Source organism: Schistocerca nitens, chromosome 2 (assembly GCF_023898315.1).
Source record: "Schistocerca nitens isolate TAMUIC-IGC-003100 chromosome 2, iqSchNite1.1, whole genome shotgun sequence".
In the NCBI taxonomy this organism is placed as follows: domain Eukaryota; kingdom Metazoa; phylum Arthropoda; class Insecta; order Orthoptera; family Acrididae; genus Schistocerca; species Schistocerca nitens.
Genome location: NC_064615.1, coordinates 573,442,456 through 573,459,086, shown reverse-complemented (window position 1 = coordinate 573,459,086; position 16,631 = coordinate 573,442,456). Strand labels below are relative to the sequence as shown.

The 16,631-nt window shown below is 41.1% G+C and overlaps 1 protein-coding gene and 1 long non-coding RNA gene across 3 annotated transcripts in view; one reads left to right on the top strand and one right to left on the bottom strand.

Annotated features, from left to right (window-relative positions):
• Positions 1 to 16,631, top strand: part of LOC126236613 (4'-phosphopantetheine phosphatase) — a 167,163-nt gene that overhangs the window by 145,913 nt on the left and 4,619 nt on the right. The gene's annotated exons all lie outside the window — the stretch shown is intronic.
• LOC126236616 (uncharacterized) overlaps positions 1,606 to 16,631 on the bottom strand; it is a 48,246-nt gene continuing 33,220 nt past the window's right edge. The window contains exon 4 of the long non-coding RNA XR_007544963.1: positions 1,606 to 2,660. This is a non-coding gene — a long non-coding RNA (uncharacterized LOC126236616). The remainder of the gene's footprint in view (positions 2,661 to 16,631) is intronic.

Below are 16,631 nucleotides of genomic sequence, written 5' to 3'. Positions count from 1 at the left end.
ACTCAGTTGATTTTTCCAAATTTGTTTCACCTCTGTTTACTAAAAGCAAGTACTCTTGTTCAACTGCAATGACCTGTGTGAATCCAGTTGAAGCAAACTGCTCAGTAATGCAAAATTGCACCATTTCACAAACTTCAATGTAAATATCTTTGTAGTATTCCTTTGGGTTCTTGAAAGTGAAAGTGTGCGGTGAGCTGGCTTTGTTGTTTTCATACTACTTTGGTATACTTCAATTCCGAGAAAGCGAAGGGTCATCAACCTTTGAAGGTATTTTTTTTTAAACACAATTCCCAAAAGTGTTCAAAAGAATCACGCTTTCCTTAAAATGTACAAATCAAGCCCTCATATATTTTTTCCAGATCAGCAACACTTAGATGAGGGTATTGAAGTTTTTCATTGACATCCTCTACTGGGTTCATTGCATGGCAATAAAGACGTAAAAAGAAATGTCTTGAATTGTAACATTGACTCAAGGTAGCCTGCACATTTGTAACCTGCCTCTGTTTTGTCCTCTGCAGAAAATGTTTCAAAAAAACACTAGAAGTTCTTCAAAGTTTTCCAATATTCTCAAGATACTAGAAGCTCGCATAGTCCATCAAGTCAGGCAAAGGGGTCATAGGTGTGCTTGGTCGTTGGCGCTCTCACAGCGTATGCTTCTGAAAAGCCCCATCTTTTGTTGGATTCCCTTATGGTGTTTATTAAGTCCTTGGCTAAAGCCATAATATTCCTCATAGATGTAAGATGGCTGAGACTGTCTACAAATGCCAAGTCTAAACTGTGAGCAGTGCAGTGCACATAACATGCTGTTGGTTGTATATCCAAAAGTAACTTTTTTAGTCCTTTGAACTTACCTCTCATATTCGAGGCACCATCATAGCACTGGCCTCTTCAAGTTATCCATTGACAAATCAAGAGGAGCAAAAACGTCTTTTAAAATACTAAACAGAGTTTGTGATTCAGTGTTGGGAGTCTCTTATAAGCCAATAAATTCTTTGTTGATGATTAAGGAATCGTCAACAGTACAAATACAAAATGACACTTGTTTGTGAATGGAAGAACCACTTGTTTCATCAACCATAATAGAAAAATGTTCAGTCTTCTTGACTGAAACCAATACCTTTCTCAACACAGACTTTCATAGTAGATCAATAATCTCGTTTTGAATATCATGGGATGTCTACTTATACCCGAACTCCCTAACCGATCTTTAAACTCAAGTATGTCATTTTTTCGGAGTTCCATCAATTGAAAAAAAATTTGAGTTTACACATTTGTGCCCTCTAATTGCTAGTCCTTGTCAGCATAGAAATTGCACGGTAGTAAAAATTGTCTCAAGAGCTAAACGGCCTTTCTTTATATCACTATCTAACTGTTCATTCAATTGGGAGGCCACACTTCGGTTAGTGATAGAATTTAGTTTCAGAACACCTTCTTTGTGTAAACGTATTTTTATGAAGACAGAATTTTTCCAAAGCCTTTTTACAGTTATAAAACCATATGGAAGTAAATGTGTGTGTGTGTGTGTGTGTGTGTGTGTGTGTGTGTGTGTGTGGTTTTTTTTTTTTTTAAAAAAAAAAAAAAAAAAAGAAGAAGAAGAAGAAGAAGAAGAAATTGTAATAGATTTTTTTTAGCATCTGCCTCTTTGCAGGTTTTGCAAAAATACTTATTCCGTAGGTGCTTCATATTCTAGCCATGTATATTTGATCTACCAAGACTTCTGAAATGATCTTCCCTTATCAGATTGTCTAGGTTTCGTCTGTGAACGGTTCTCATCTGAAGACGACGAAGCAATTGATGACACAATAATTGTTGGAGGTTGACTTGCAGTATAATCAACTTCCAAGCGTACCTTTTTGGTTACAAATTTACCCATTGCAAACTTAATTCACAATACACTAAGAGACTAAAATAAACGGATGAAATACAGTCATATAAAGTAGTCCACTAGACACTAAAGTCGTAACACTAAACACGTCTGCAGCATGCACTGATCGAAACTATCCACACTGAATGACTGCGACAGCAGGGTGGGCTGTATATAGCTGCATCGTCGTAGTGTCTCAAAGTGTCAAGGCGACATGAGGTGAAGGGTTCCAGGTGCTTCTGCTCCAGTCCTTTTGATGTTGCCGCGGCCACAGCACTGCTCGCTGGTGCCAGACTTTACCCAAAGGCTAACACACCAGGACAAATTCTAAGTGTGTCCAGAGTACTGTAACGCTATCATGATTCACACCACTCATTTTCAGTTAAGCTGCCTACTACCGTAATACTTATTTGTTTTAACTCTTTACTGGATGTATTTTAAAGGTAACTATCATCAAACAAAGAAAATAAAAAAATCTGACATAATTTTGTGATTTTACAAAGCATAATACAACTAATAATTTTCTTAAATTATTGGGGGCTCCGTCCCTCCCCGCCCCCCAAAATGAATTTTTGAGGGGGCACGGGCCCCCTCAGGCCCCACGGTGTGGGCACCTGTGGTTGTGTCGACAGACACCGGTTCAGGCCGCGGGTAATGGGCGCCAACATCGGTGACATCAGCGGTGGCGACAGTGGAGGAGTGTCGACCTCCATGGGCACCACAGTGGATGGTGCTGGCTGTGACTGGCAGAGAGACTGAAGCGACAGCTGGTGTAGAAACCAGTGACACACTGGGCCTGTGGACAAAAATTCTGCAGCAGAGTCACTGACATACTCAGAAGTGCACTGCAGTGGGTATTGGTGGTGGTGCTGCTGCCCAGCGGAACATTGGATGACGTAAGGAAAATGTCCAGTGGCTTTGGTAATGTCTCTGCGCTCCTAATGCTGTTCCTTTCCGAAAACTTTGTACAGCACTTTATCATGTGGCTGACACTTTGCCAGACCTGTCTGAACGAATCGTGTCCATGGCGGACGCAAAAGATGCAACATGGAGCAGTGTCTACAACTGCGTAACAATTCTGCTGGCTATGTCCTGTCACATAGCAAGAAGCCAAAGGAGAAAAATTTTTAAAGTTTGCACCCATGTGTTCCCAGGAACAGAGTTTCTCCATGTGACTTTTGAACATTCAAGTGAACCATAAAGCTTCACCGTTAGACTGAGGGTGAACAGGTGTAGTTGCCACATAGTGTATGCCATTGGTGGCACAGAACTGTTGGAAATCAGCTGACATGAACTGTAGTCCATTGCCCAAGACAATGACATGTGGAAGATCTTCAAGACAAAAAAGCAGATGACAAAGCTGATACCGTTCTTGCCATAGTGGTGGATGTCATGGGGACAAGAGGAAACTTACTGTAAGTGTCTACCACTAATAACCATCACATGTTCCAGAACGGACCCACAAAATTGATGCAAATGCATTGCCATGAGCCGGATTGATGCGGCCACTCAGAAAAGCATTGTGGTGGAGCTGACTGATGTTTCTGCACAAACTTTGAAATGAGATAGCATTTACGCAATCTGATTATCCACTCCCTGCCAAGTACAATGATGTCTGGGAGTTGCTTTGTGTGAACTATGCCCCAGTGTCCTTGATGCAATGAAGACAAAGCTTCCCACTGTAAGAAGTCAGGATCACAACACATGCACTATCATTCTCCATATCCTGATCACGTAGATAGCATGTGATGATGTGAAAAGTAGTGATGCTCCACTGGGTGGGGAATTTCTTATGAACTGTGGGGCCACCCATAGTGCTTGTATTGCAAAACAACCTGAAGAGCTGTGTCGTAAGAAGTTACTGTGGCAACATGCCAAAAATTAAGAGGAAAATTTTGAAGACATTCAAAACCTGAGAATTAATTCAAAAACATTCCTCAGGAGAATCAAATGCTGTGATGGTACTGATTGATAATCGACACAAGAAGCCAGCACTTTCATGTTGGGCAGTGGGCTTGTACATCAACTCATTAGACAATATCAGAGTCCTTTGTTGCAATTTTTATGTTGTCTCAGGAGGGACAGGCCTGGCAGGACTGGACAAGGCTGTCAATAAATAGAACTTCCAACCATACAAATATTGGTAAAACTTCGTAACACCATAGATAATGGTAACTGCCTCTTTTTTCAAACTGACTGTAGTTACCCAGCACTTTATTGAGAGATTTTGAAGGCAAATGTAATAGTTCTATCAGAAAAACCAGTGTTATGGGAGAGCACCAGTCTTATCCCATCAGGAGATGCATCTACAGCTAACATGACAGCCTTAGCTGGGTCGAAATGAGGCAGTCATTGACAACTTACCAATGCCTCCTTTAATTGCTGAAATGTGTTTTGGCATTCTTTGGACCACATGAAAGCAACATTTTTCCAGCACAGCCGATTGAGCAGAGCAGCAATTTGTACAGTGCTAGGAATAAATTTGATGTAGTAGGTGAGCTTCTGCATGTCTGATTGGAGCTCCTTAATGTTATGATGTGCTGGCAAATCTCAAATTTCAGCCAAGTGTGATGTAGTACGTTGAATACCCTGGGCATTAATAATGTGACCTAAGTAGTTTAGGCCTTTCTGGAAGGAGGATCGCTTTTCTTTGCTGCACTTTAGGCCTGTCGCAGAAAGAACTTGAAACAAATAGTTTAAATTTGCTAATTGTTCAGCAGACATACAACCCATGACTACAATATTGTCCAAATAGTTTGTACAAGAAGAGCTTTTGCTATTAACTGTTTCAGGAACCATTGAAAAATTGTGGGAGCTGAAGCACTTCCAAATGGTAGTCTTTGAAACTAGAACTTGAGCGAATGTTTATCACAAAGTATTCATATTGCTTGGACTGCTTATTCATTGGTAACAGTAAATATTCCTTACATAAATATAGCTTTGAAAAGTATTTGCTCTGCCCACATATATCCATCGATTCCTCCAGACATGGAAGTGAAAAAGAATTCACAACAGTTTCTGGGTTTACCGTTCCATTAAAATCAGCACACGGGCATAAACCACCTGAAAGCTTCTTGAGAATGACCAAGAGTGATGTCCACGGCATGCACAAATTGGTTAGATAACCCCACTGTCTTTGTATCTTTGGAGTTCCTGAGCAACTTGCTCATGTATTGTGTGGGAGCAGGCCTTGCGTGAAAAAATCATGAATGTGCATTGTATTTCACTGTACTGTGCACTTCAAAATCTTCAGCCCTTCCTAACCTGGGCCAAACAAACAGTTCCTTGTTCCCTCAAGTCAGAAGCATGAATGTGACACACTGAAACACTTATGTATATAAATAAAAATGTAAATGCTTGTTTGTTCAAAATTGTGTATCCCCAAAAGTTCATGATTGATTGCTTTGAAATTTTGACACGACATTGCATTCTAATTCAGGCATGTTTTTAGGTACCTATTTCCTTAACTTTTTTAGATTTTGTTTTGACAGTGTTTCAGCCACAACAGCTGCTGAGCAAGGGGGCCTATAGAGACATCCAATTACCATGTCTGAGCCTGCTTTAACCGTGACCTTCACCCAATCATTTCACATTTCGGATCTCCGTCAATTTCTTTCGATACTATTGCACTTCTTATCGCTATAAACACGCCTCCCCCTTCACTGTCCACCCTGTCTCTGCGGTATACATTCCAATCTGAGTTTAGGATTTCATTACTGTTTACATCTGGTTTCAGCAAACATAAACATAGCCAAAGCCTTGCAGACAAACAAAAATTACACGAAGCGAAATGTAGTGTGAGGAGGGCTATGCGAGAGGCGTTCAATGACTTCGAAAGTAAAGTTCTATGTACTGACTTGGCAGAAAATCCTAAGAAATTTTGGTCTTATGTCAAAGCGGTAGGTGGATCAAAACAAAATGTCCAGACACTCTGTGACCAAAATGGTACTGAAACAGAGGATGACAGACTAAAGGCCGAAATACTAAATGTCTTTTTCCAAAGCTGTTTCACGGAGGAAGACTGCACTGTAGTTCCTTCTCTAGATTGTCGCACAGATGACAAAATGGTAGATATCGAAATAGACGACAGAGGGATAGAAAAAACAATTAAAATCGCTCAAAAGAGGAAAGGCCGCTGGACCTGATGGGATACCAGTACGCGAAGGAACTTGCCCCCCTTCTTGCAGCGGTGTACCGTAGGTCTCTAGAAGAGCGTAGCGTTCCAAAGGGTTGGAAAAGGGCACAGGTCATCCCCGTTTTCAAGAAGGGATGTCGAACAGATGTGCAGAACTATAGACCTATATCTCTAACGTCGATCAGTTGTAGAATTTTGGAACATGTATTATGTTTGAGTATAATGACTTTTCTGGAGACTAGAAATCTACTCTGTAGGAATCAGCACGGGTTTCGAAAAAGACGGTCGTGCGAAACCCAGCTCGCGCTATTCGTCCACGAGACTCAGAGGGCCATTGACACAGGTTCACAGGTAGATGCTGTGTTTCTTGACTTCCGCAAGACGTTCAATACAGTTCCCCACAGTCGTTTAATGAACAAAGTAAGAGCATATGGACTATCAGACCAATTGTGTGATTGGATTGAAGAGTTCTTAGATAACAGAACACAGCATGTCATTCTCAATGGAGAGAAGTCTTCCGAAGTAAGAGTGATTTCAGGTGTGCCACAGGGTAGTGTCATAGGAGCGTTGCTATTCACAATATACATAAATGACCTTGTGGATGACATCGGAAGTTCACTGAGGCTTTTTGCAGATGATGCTGTGGTGTATCGAGAGGTTGTAACAATGGAAAATTGTACTGAAATGCAGGAGGATTTGCAGCGAATTGACGCATGGTGCAGGGAATGGCAATTGAATCTCAATGTAGACAAGTGTAATGTGCTGCGAATACACAGAAAGATAGATCCCTTATCATTTAGCTACAAAATAGCAGGTCAGCAACTGGAAGCAGTTAATTCCATAAATTATCTGGGAGTACGCATTAGGAGTGATTTAAAATGGAATGATCATATAAAGTTGATCGTCAGTAAAGCAGATGCCAGACTGAGATTCATTGGAAGAATCCTAAGGAAATGCAATCCGAAAACAAAGGAAGTAGGTTACAGTACGCTTGTTCGCCCACTGCTTGAATACTGCTCAGCAGTGTGGGATCCGTGCCAGATAGGGTTGATAGAAGAGATAGAGAAGATCCAACGGAGAGCAGCGCGCTTCGTTACAGGATCATTTAGTAATCGCAAAAGCGTTACGGAGATGATAGATAAACTCCAGTGGAAGACTCTGCAGGAGAGACGCTCAGTAGCTTGGTACGGGCTTTTGTTAAAGTTTCGAAAACATACCTTCACCGAAGAGTCAAGCAGTATATTGCTCCCTCCTACGTATATCTCGCGAAGAGACCATGAGGATAAAATCAGAGAGATTAGAGCCCACACAGAAGCATACCGACAATCCTTCTTTCCATGAACGATACGAGACTGGAATAGAAGGGAGAACCGCTAGAGGTACTCAGGGTACCCTCCGCCACACACCGTCAGGTGGCTTGCGGAGTATGGATGTAGATGTAGATGTAGATTAGGAATATTTACAATTTCTATATAAGTATAAATGTAAATGTTCATTTCATCAAAATTTCAAATCTTAAGTTCTGTATTGCATTTGAATAATCAAGTCTTTTTATATAGCTTCTGGAACACCATCTTGTCTTGAAATGTTATAAAAATGTAAATGTCGGTTTTCTTGAATGAGTGCTTTGAAATTTTGACACAGCATTGAATTATAATAAGGGAGTGTTTTTAGGTACCTAATTCTGCAGTACATGTATATTTTAATACATTTAGCATATAAGTATATACACATAATATACAAAGGGAAAACATTGTTAACAAAAATCTCAAAATGTAAGTTTCCCATTTACTTCAGATTTTACATGTTAGTATAATAAATGTTAAGACACATGTCGACTATATACTTTTTAATATATAGATAGATATACATACTGAAATGTTTGTAGCAAACAGGAAATTTGTATTTATGGTGTAATGGATTATGATTTGATAACAAGGCTCAAGGTCTTAGATGTGGTGGGGGGGGGGGGGAGTTAGACAGAGAGGTGGGAGGAAATTGACGTAAAAAATGGGAAGGAGGAGATGGACAGAGAGAGGAGGAGAGGAGAAGATGGACAGAGAAAGGTTGGTGAGAGGTGATGGACAGAGAGAGAGGGATGGCGGAGAGAGAGAGGGGCGCCATTTCGATGATTAGTTTGCAACTGAATCTGTGCCTGTAACTTTGCAAGTTGCTGATTTGCCTGTGCTAGTTGTATGTTATACAGTTCATTTCATCTAGTTGTTTCTTCTCCATGAGTTTTACTTCCATCTGACATTTTTCTGTGAGAAGTTTGATTTGCTGTAATGTCATTTCAGCAAGTCTTTTCACTCTTTGCTCCAAAGCCGCCTCAGTATCATCCAGCTGTGACTGGAATTCTTGGACCTTCTCATGGACTAATGTTTCCACTTGTTGTTGGTATGAATCAAGAAGTTTTATCTTCTCTTGCTTCATTTGTTCCACAACTTCATTCAGTTCACTCTGTCTATCATGGAGATAAGGGGGAGGAGAAGATGGCCAGAGAGAGAGAGAGAGAGAGAGAGAGAGAGGAGAAGAAGAAGAAGAAGAAGAAGAAGGAGATGGACAAAGAAAGGGGAAGGGGGAGATGGACAGCGACATGGGAGAGAAGGAGAATAGGATGTATATTCAATTACCATACATATTAGGAACATCTGTTTTCTTTTTTCTTTCTTTTTCACTTAAGTAGTCTGAGCCACAGCAAAGTGTGTGTGTGTGTGTGTGTGTGTGTGTGTGTGTTTTTTTTTTTTTTTTTTTTCTTTTCCAGTCAAAAACTGTCAGAGATTTGCGATTAGGAACATTTAAAATATCTATAAATGTAAGTACAAATATAGATGTTAGTATAAAATGCATATTGAACCACCAGATGGTTAAACCCAAGTAATGACTAACGCAACATGGTGGCTTAAACTATTTTAACCCTTCATCTGTGAAGATGGTCCTCGATCAAAACCGGTAGAATTTGGGTTTAAAGTAAAAACATCTGATGGTTCAAATACGCATTTCATATATTACTTAATGGCTGTTGGCATTCATCTTCCAAAAATGTAAATGTTAATTTTTTCTAAATCTTTACTCTCGGAAATTTTTCGTGGATTGGTTTGAAATTTTGACACAATGTTGTATTCGAATACTCAGATATTTTTATATATGTACTGGAACGCCATCTGTGTTTGTGTTTGTGTGTGTGTGTGTGTGTGTGTGTGTGTGTGTGTGTGGTGAAATGTTATAAAATGTAAAAGTTCAAACATGTACCACCAACTACAAAACACTGATTCACTTTTCAAATGACCCTATAAAGGACAGAAGCATATGTTGCTTTCTGATAAACCTTTTGTAGTTGGTGGTACTACATTTGAACACGTACTGTAATTGGAAAATTAGTTTTCGTCTCGAGCCACAGCCACAGCGGCGCAATATGTTGGAGGAAGACAATGTTGTGAATGGTGTTTCCAGTTAGAAGTTCTGAAATACTGGCCTGTCATAAAGCGTGGAGGTGGGATCCCATTTGCCATTGGATATTCAAGGACCATTGAGTATCATGTCATAATTATGATCGCGTACCCATTTCTGTTCCTCTGATTACACCGCCATCTGTGGCAAAATGACGCTTAAGATAAAATGTATATAGATTTTGCTATGGTTTCACATTGAAGATTTCAAAGTTGCCCCCCATCACCTATGCATGGCATGGGGTGGGGAATTGTGTGGTATCATTGGATATCCCCATCCGAGACAAACAAATTGGAATTATAAATTTTTGATCCGATGTGTGAACACCCTGTATAACATATGCGCCTGATGCCATATTGATCTCCCTGTGCAGATGCACAATCATGTCAGACTACTCATTGGAATACAGTAGAGCTGTGAGCAAAGATGAATAATGATAATGATGGTGATAAGCTGTGTGATGCTGGAGTGGAAGCAGGAATTAGGATAGATAGGTGGGTTGAGGCTTGGGAAGTTACGGGAACATAGGATGTATTGCAGGGAGGGTTCCCAGCTGGACAGTTGAAGAAAGCTGGTGTTATTAAGAAGCAGTCAGTTGTGAAACATTCATTGAAAGGGAGCACATTGTATCAGGCAACCTGTTCAACAACTGGGTGGTCCAGCTGTCTCTTGGCCACAGTTTGGCTTAGCCATTCGTGAGGACAGACAGCTTGTTACAGAAAGCTGTACAGTGGTTGCAGCAGCTCAGTTGGCAGATAATGTGGCCGCTTCCACAGGTATCCCAGCCTTTGATGGGATAGGAGATACCTGTGACCAGACTGGAGTACGTGGTAATGAGAGGGTGTATGGGACTTAGAGGGATGTAAGCCATTTGGCAAGGACTTGGGAGCTTTCAGGGCATGATGAGAGGTTGTTAAAACCCTGGTGGAGATTGTGGTTCAGTTGCTCCGTTCTTGGATTGTGCTGAGTCATGAAGAGTGCTTGTTTGTGGCCAGACAGTGGGTAAGCGGGTGATGGAATGTGACTGGAGAGACATGTGTGTGAGACCTGTTTCTGTAAAAGGTTGGGAGGGTAATTTTTGTCTGTGAAGGTCTCAGTGAGACCCTTGGTGTATCGGGAACGGGACTGCTCATTACTACAGATGTGACAACCACAGGTGGATATTCTGTATGAAAAGGACTTCTTGGTATGGTATGGTGGTTACTGTTGAAGTGGAGGTCGACCTTTAGGAAGGTGGCTAGTTGGGTTGAGGAGGACCAGGTGAAGCAAGTGCGGGAGAAGGTGTTAAGGTTGTGGAGGAATGTGGATAGGGTGTCCTCGCCCTTGGTCTAGATCACGAAGATGTCATCGGTGAATCAAAACCAGTGAGAGGTGTGGGATTTGTCATGGTTAGGAAGGATTCCTATAGATGGCCCGTGATAGGTTGGCATAGGATGCTGCTAAGCAGGTGCCCATTGCTGTGTCATGGATTTGTTTGCAGGCAATGCCTTCAAACAAGAACTAATTGCGAGTAAGGATATTGCTGGTCATTGTGACCAGGAAGGAGGTTGTAGGTTTGGACTCAGTTGGGCATTGGGAATGGTGGTGTTCAATAGCAGCGAGGCCAGTGTAGAGAGAAGTGGCATCAATAGAGAATAGCAGGGCATGGTGTGGTAAAGGAACAGGAACTATGGACAGTCATTGGGGGAAACTGGTGGTGCCTTTTATATAGGTGGATAGGTTATGTATGATAGGCTGAAGTTGTTGGTCCACAAGAGCAGAGATTCTCTCAGTGGGAGCATAGTAACTGGCCACAATGGAGCAATCTGCATGGTTGGGTTTATGGACTTTAGGAAACATGTAGAAGGTAGGAATGCAGAGAGTGGTAGGGATGAGGAAAGAGATAGTCAGGGGAGAGGTACTGGGATGTGGCTAAGGATTTGAGGAGTGACTGGAGATCCTGCTGGATTTCTGGAATGGGGTCACCTTGACAGAGTTTGTTGGCAGATGAATCTTAAGCCTGATGGATTCCCTCCTCCCAGCTAAACCCAGTGGTTCAAAACCACTGTGGTGGAGCTTTTGTCAGCATGTACAGTTATAAGTTCAGGATCAATTTTTAAGTGGTGGATTGTGATTCTTTCTGTGTACGTAAGGAGTATTGCCACAGGTTCTGTAAATCAGAGAATTTGAAACAAAATTGGGCAAAAAAATCTCAATTTTGTCTCGGTAGATGAAATGGGTTGTTTACTGAGGTGTCGTGCATCGTCGCTGGCTGGGTGCAGCTGAGTTCGTGCACCACTTCCCACCTTCCTCATTCCTACTGCTTCTGCCCTTCCTATCACTCCCCTCAGCTTGCAGTCAGTGCTGCCACCACTTCGTGCCAGTTGCCTAGCAGGGAGGCATGAGGAGTGGTTGTTTGGATCTGATTCTCAGAGACTGCAGATGCAGCAACCAGATATGGCAGTCGTTTATGTGTAACTTGTGTCTGAGTGATTGTGTGAATGTGTATGTGCTCTCATTTTCTGACAAAAGCTGTGGCTGAAAATTTAGTTGTGCGTCAGATTGTCTTTTCTATTTGCCTGTCTGCAGCTCAGCAATCGTCTTTACAGTGAATTGCTATCTGTCTTCATTATTATTGATTCTCAGAGTATTTGAACAAGTTATCTGTTGCATGGATTGATCACCATGGTGACATTTCATCAACACCCTCTCTGCAGCTCGCGAATAACTGGCCACACAACTGGATTTCCAAGACAGACTAAATCCAAAGGCCATTTCTGTGGGTATTGTAAAGGATTGAGCCTGCTGATCTGAAGCCATTTGGTTCCCACTAATGTGGAGGCCCTGCTCGTTGTATCTAGTCTCACTGTCATAATGTAGCAGATTTTCGTGGTTTATCCATGGACCCAGGACTGCAGTGCTCCTCAACAGGTCAGAGACCATGAGTGATTGAGTTTAGGATTATTACTGTCTCACCACAAGCACATTGTACAATGTGGCATTTTATAGACATTTAATTTGTTCTAGTACATTTTGGCAGTTCAGAAGTAGTTAATATGTTAGAAAGTATGGACAATAAGAAGAAGAAAATTGTGGCAGTCGCTGGCGGTTTGTACGCTATGTACTCGTATATTTCTTGAAAGAAAAGTCACACAATACCTGCAAAATAATAGACATAATGCAGCAGATAATAACCATCAACAAAAAACACAGTAGAACCAACATTTTATTGGTGGTCACCTATAATGTTGGTTTAAACAGTTGTTCCCTGCCTTATATACTTCTCTCAAGAGGCCTACTTTTTTCTGAGGTTATTTCTGAAATCAGTGAAGGTATTTTAAATCCGTCTTGCGACTCCAAGGAGATACATATTTTTGTCACCAAATGTGTTTAATTTTATTGAAATAAAATAATTTCAGTGGTCTTAATGAAACACACATACCATTTGACTTGTTTTCTTCAGTTCATTACAAAAGATGTTATGTCAGTGCTTAAGATTTTTGCACACATCATAAAATGTCATCTGCTTGCAAGTATTTTTTAGATATTTCCTCGTTTGCGGCTATGGTACAAGAAACAATAGTGCAAAGACAGGTTGTTAACTTACGTTTTAATTTACTCTCGAGATTTCAAAATTTGTCAGGGAAAAATGCTGAAACTTATTTGTAAATCATGGAAATGTCAGGGAATTTCACTTAGGGAAACTTGTGGCAACCCTTCTAAGGTTTGTTTCCATGTTGAATGATTTGGGGAATTATGGTGAGCAAGGTTTGAGATTAAAAAATTGTGAAATGTTAACAGGGGGTGATCTGTGGACAATGAACGTGGATCATAATTGTATGAGGGAGTGAACTCAGACAGACAGGGTTCTGTATTGGATTTGGTTTGAGTCTGATTGATAGGGTTGGTGGCAAAAAGTGTTTCCAGTGTAGGGACTCAACCCAAAACCAGTACTGAACCTTGCCTTACTCAGATCACTCCTCCATCCAAACATGATTTTCTCCAAATCACCCCTGATTTTATAATTTCTTAACATAAAACCTTGCCTCACAATCATTCCCCAAAACCCTCAACATGGAAACTGACCATACAGCCACAGAAAGAACTGCAATCCACCACGTGAAAATTAATTCTGACCTTGAACTACCAGCTGTCAGATTTGTCTACCTACAAACCCTGTCGTATTGACCCCATTCCAGAAATCCCTCCTCAAATCTCTCCCCCCCCCCCCCCTCCCTCCCCGGCTGTGAGAATCCTTCCTCCCATGACCAATATCTTCAGGCTATTATACAATTATACAAAACCTACCATCCTATGTAAAACACCAACAATTTGTCCCACTGAATCTCCAGAGTTCCTGTTCCTTTACCACACAATACCCTGCTATTCTCCATTGACACCACCTCCCTCTGCACTAACATCCCCAGTGCCCATTGCCTTTCTGCTGCTGAACACCTTCTTTCCCAGTGCACAAGTGAGTCAAACCCTACAACCTTCTTCCTGACCACAATGACCAACTGTATCCTTACCCCCATTTACTTCTCGCTTGAAGGCATCACCATGGTACAGCAATGGGCACCCACATAGGAGCATCCTACACCAACCTATTGTGGGCCACATAAAGGAATCCTTCCTAATCACCCAAAATCTCAAACCTCTCACTGGTCCTGAGTCATTGATGACATCCTCATGATCTGGACTGAGGGTGAGGACACCCTATCCACATTCCTCCAGAGCCTCAACACCTTCTCCGCCATTCACTTCACCTGGTGCTCCTCAACTCAACAAGCCACCTTTCTCCACGTTGATCTCAACCTCAAGGATGGCTACATGAGTACCTCCTTCCACATCAACCCTACCAACCACCACCAAAACTCTACTTCAACAGCTGTCATCCAATCCATACCAAGAAGTCTCTTCCATACAGCTTAGACACTCACCACATTTGTAGTGACAGTAGCTCCTCTCCAAATAAACAAAGGATTTCACTGTGCCTTCACAGAGAGAAATTACCTTCTCAATCTTGTATAGAAGCAGATCTCCTTAGCCTTTTCTCCACGTACCCACTGTCTGGCCACAAAGGAGCGCTCCGCCTCTTGACACAGTACCACCCAGGACTGGAGCAGCTGAATCGTTTTTTCCGTCAGGGTTTCGACTAACTTTCATCATGTGTTGAAATTAGGATTATCCTATCCACTATCGTTCTCAGCCCTCCCACAGTAGTATTCCGACACCTTATGAACCTACACAATAACCTTGTCCATCCCTGCTCCACCCCAGTTCCAAGCCCTTGCCTCTTAGCTCATATTCATGCAATAGAACTAGATGCAAGACCTATCCCATACATCCTCCCATCACCACCTACTCTAGTCCAGTCACAGGTATCTTCTACCCAATGAAAGGCAGGACTACCTGTGACAAAAGCTACATGAACTACTAATTAAGCAGCAACCACCGTGCTGTTTATACGTGGACATGAAAGCCAATGAGCTCTCTGTCTGCAAGAATGGCCACTCGCAAACTGTGGCCAAGAGGTGATCAGATGTCCCGTTTTTAATGGGACTGTCCTCTTTTCCCCCGCAAAATATTCAACGAGATGCCAAATATCCAGTTTTTTCATAATTAGCAATAAGCTTAACTTTCTTTCTTTTTTTAATGTCATAAACATAGTTTTTTAATATTCTCTTGAGTGTTTTTGTCTTGAATGCAAAAACAGAATAAAGAAGCATTATTTTGGTCACAGGATGAGGGGAGTTGTGAACAGAAGATTTGTCGTCATGCTCAGTGCCAGTGACTTATGCATGAGCTTCGTGATTCGCATAGATTATTTGCTACTGCAGAAATGACAGTCAGCTGCAAAAGGTTTTCATTAATGTTATAGGGATATCAATGTTCAATTGTATTAGTAATTACAAGTTAGCTATTCACAGTTAGACAATATAAATTTGGGGTAGATGCAACCAACAGGTTGTCTTTGGACTGGTACAGACAACAATGAGAGGTAGACTGCAGTTTCAACACTGGGTTAGGTAACCTAGCTTTATTGCACTCCACTGTCTGTTGTTTGCTATGTGTGAAACTAACTGATGCCCATTAATATAGAGAAAAGAAAGTGTTCTTTCTCAAAAACTGTGAAAGAAGAGTTCCCTTTCTTGAAGAAACCATGTGTATGGAGGTAGAATGTACATTGTGTCGTTCAGTTTTTCTTCCATTGAACATAGAGGACATGCCGATATAATGCAGTACATAAAGAAAAAGTGGCTTCTGTTGGCAGTTTCTGTGAGAACTTCTAGCAACATAACTTCCTTTGTGAGTACGAAGAAACTACAAATGAAGGAAATAAATGCATTGCTGTGGGAGAAGGGCTGTATGTGTTCCAAACCGAAATTACACAGTTATTCATTCTGTTCAATGGACTGCACGACTCTTCTCATCAGAGATCTATTTGGGAAGAAATTCACATGTTCAAGGACAAAATGTGAGTCAATTTTAGTGAATGTTTTATCACTATATGCAATGCATGAAGTTGCGTCAAAACTGTGTGTTTGTGACAGTTGATGTATCGAATCACAAAAGCTTGAAGCTAGTTCTGATTCTAGCTAGATATTTTATACCTACCAGAGGTGTTCAGTGCAAAGTAATCTGTCTCCTGAACACTGGTGGAGAAACGGTAGAATTATTAGTTAGTTAGATTCTAGATATTTTAAGAAAGCAAATTATATTTGACAAAACTGTCAAATTTTGTGCAGATAGCTGTAGCACCAACTTTAGTGGTTAAAAGAGAGCAGGAACAAACAATGTTTATTCCAAACTGAACATTGTTCTCAAGATGAACATTCAAGGCATCGGTTGTGCAGCTCTTTCGGTACATAGTGGAGGTCAAACAAGTGCAGACATTCTTCCCATTGACACAGAAACAATAGTGCATAAAATATTTCAATATTTTCACATTTACACTGTGTGTGTGGAGGAACTGAAATCATTCTGTGAATTCGTTGATACTGAATACAAGCAGGTTCTAGGTAGTATTAAAACTAGATGGTTGTCATTGTTGCCAAGAATTACAGGCATTATTGATATGTATGGACCTTTGAAATATTATTTTCTGTCCCAGGATAGGTGCCCTACATTGCTGAAACAGTTTTTTTGAGAACCCACAGTCACTTCTTTGGCTTTGTTTCACACAAAGGCAATTGAAAATGT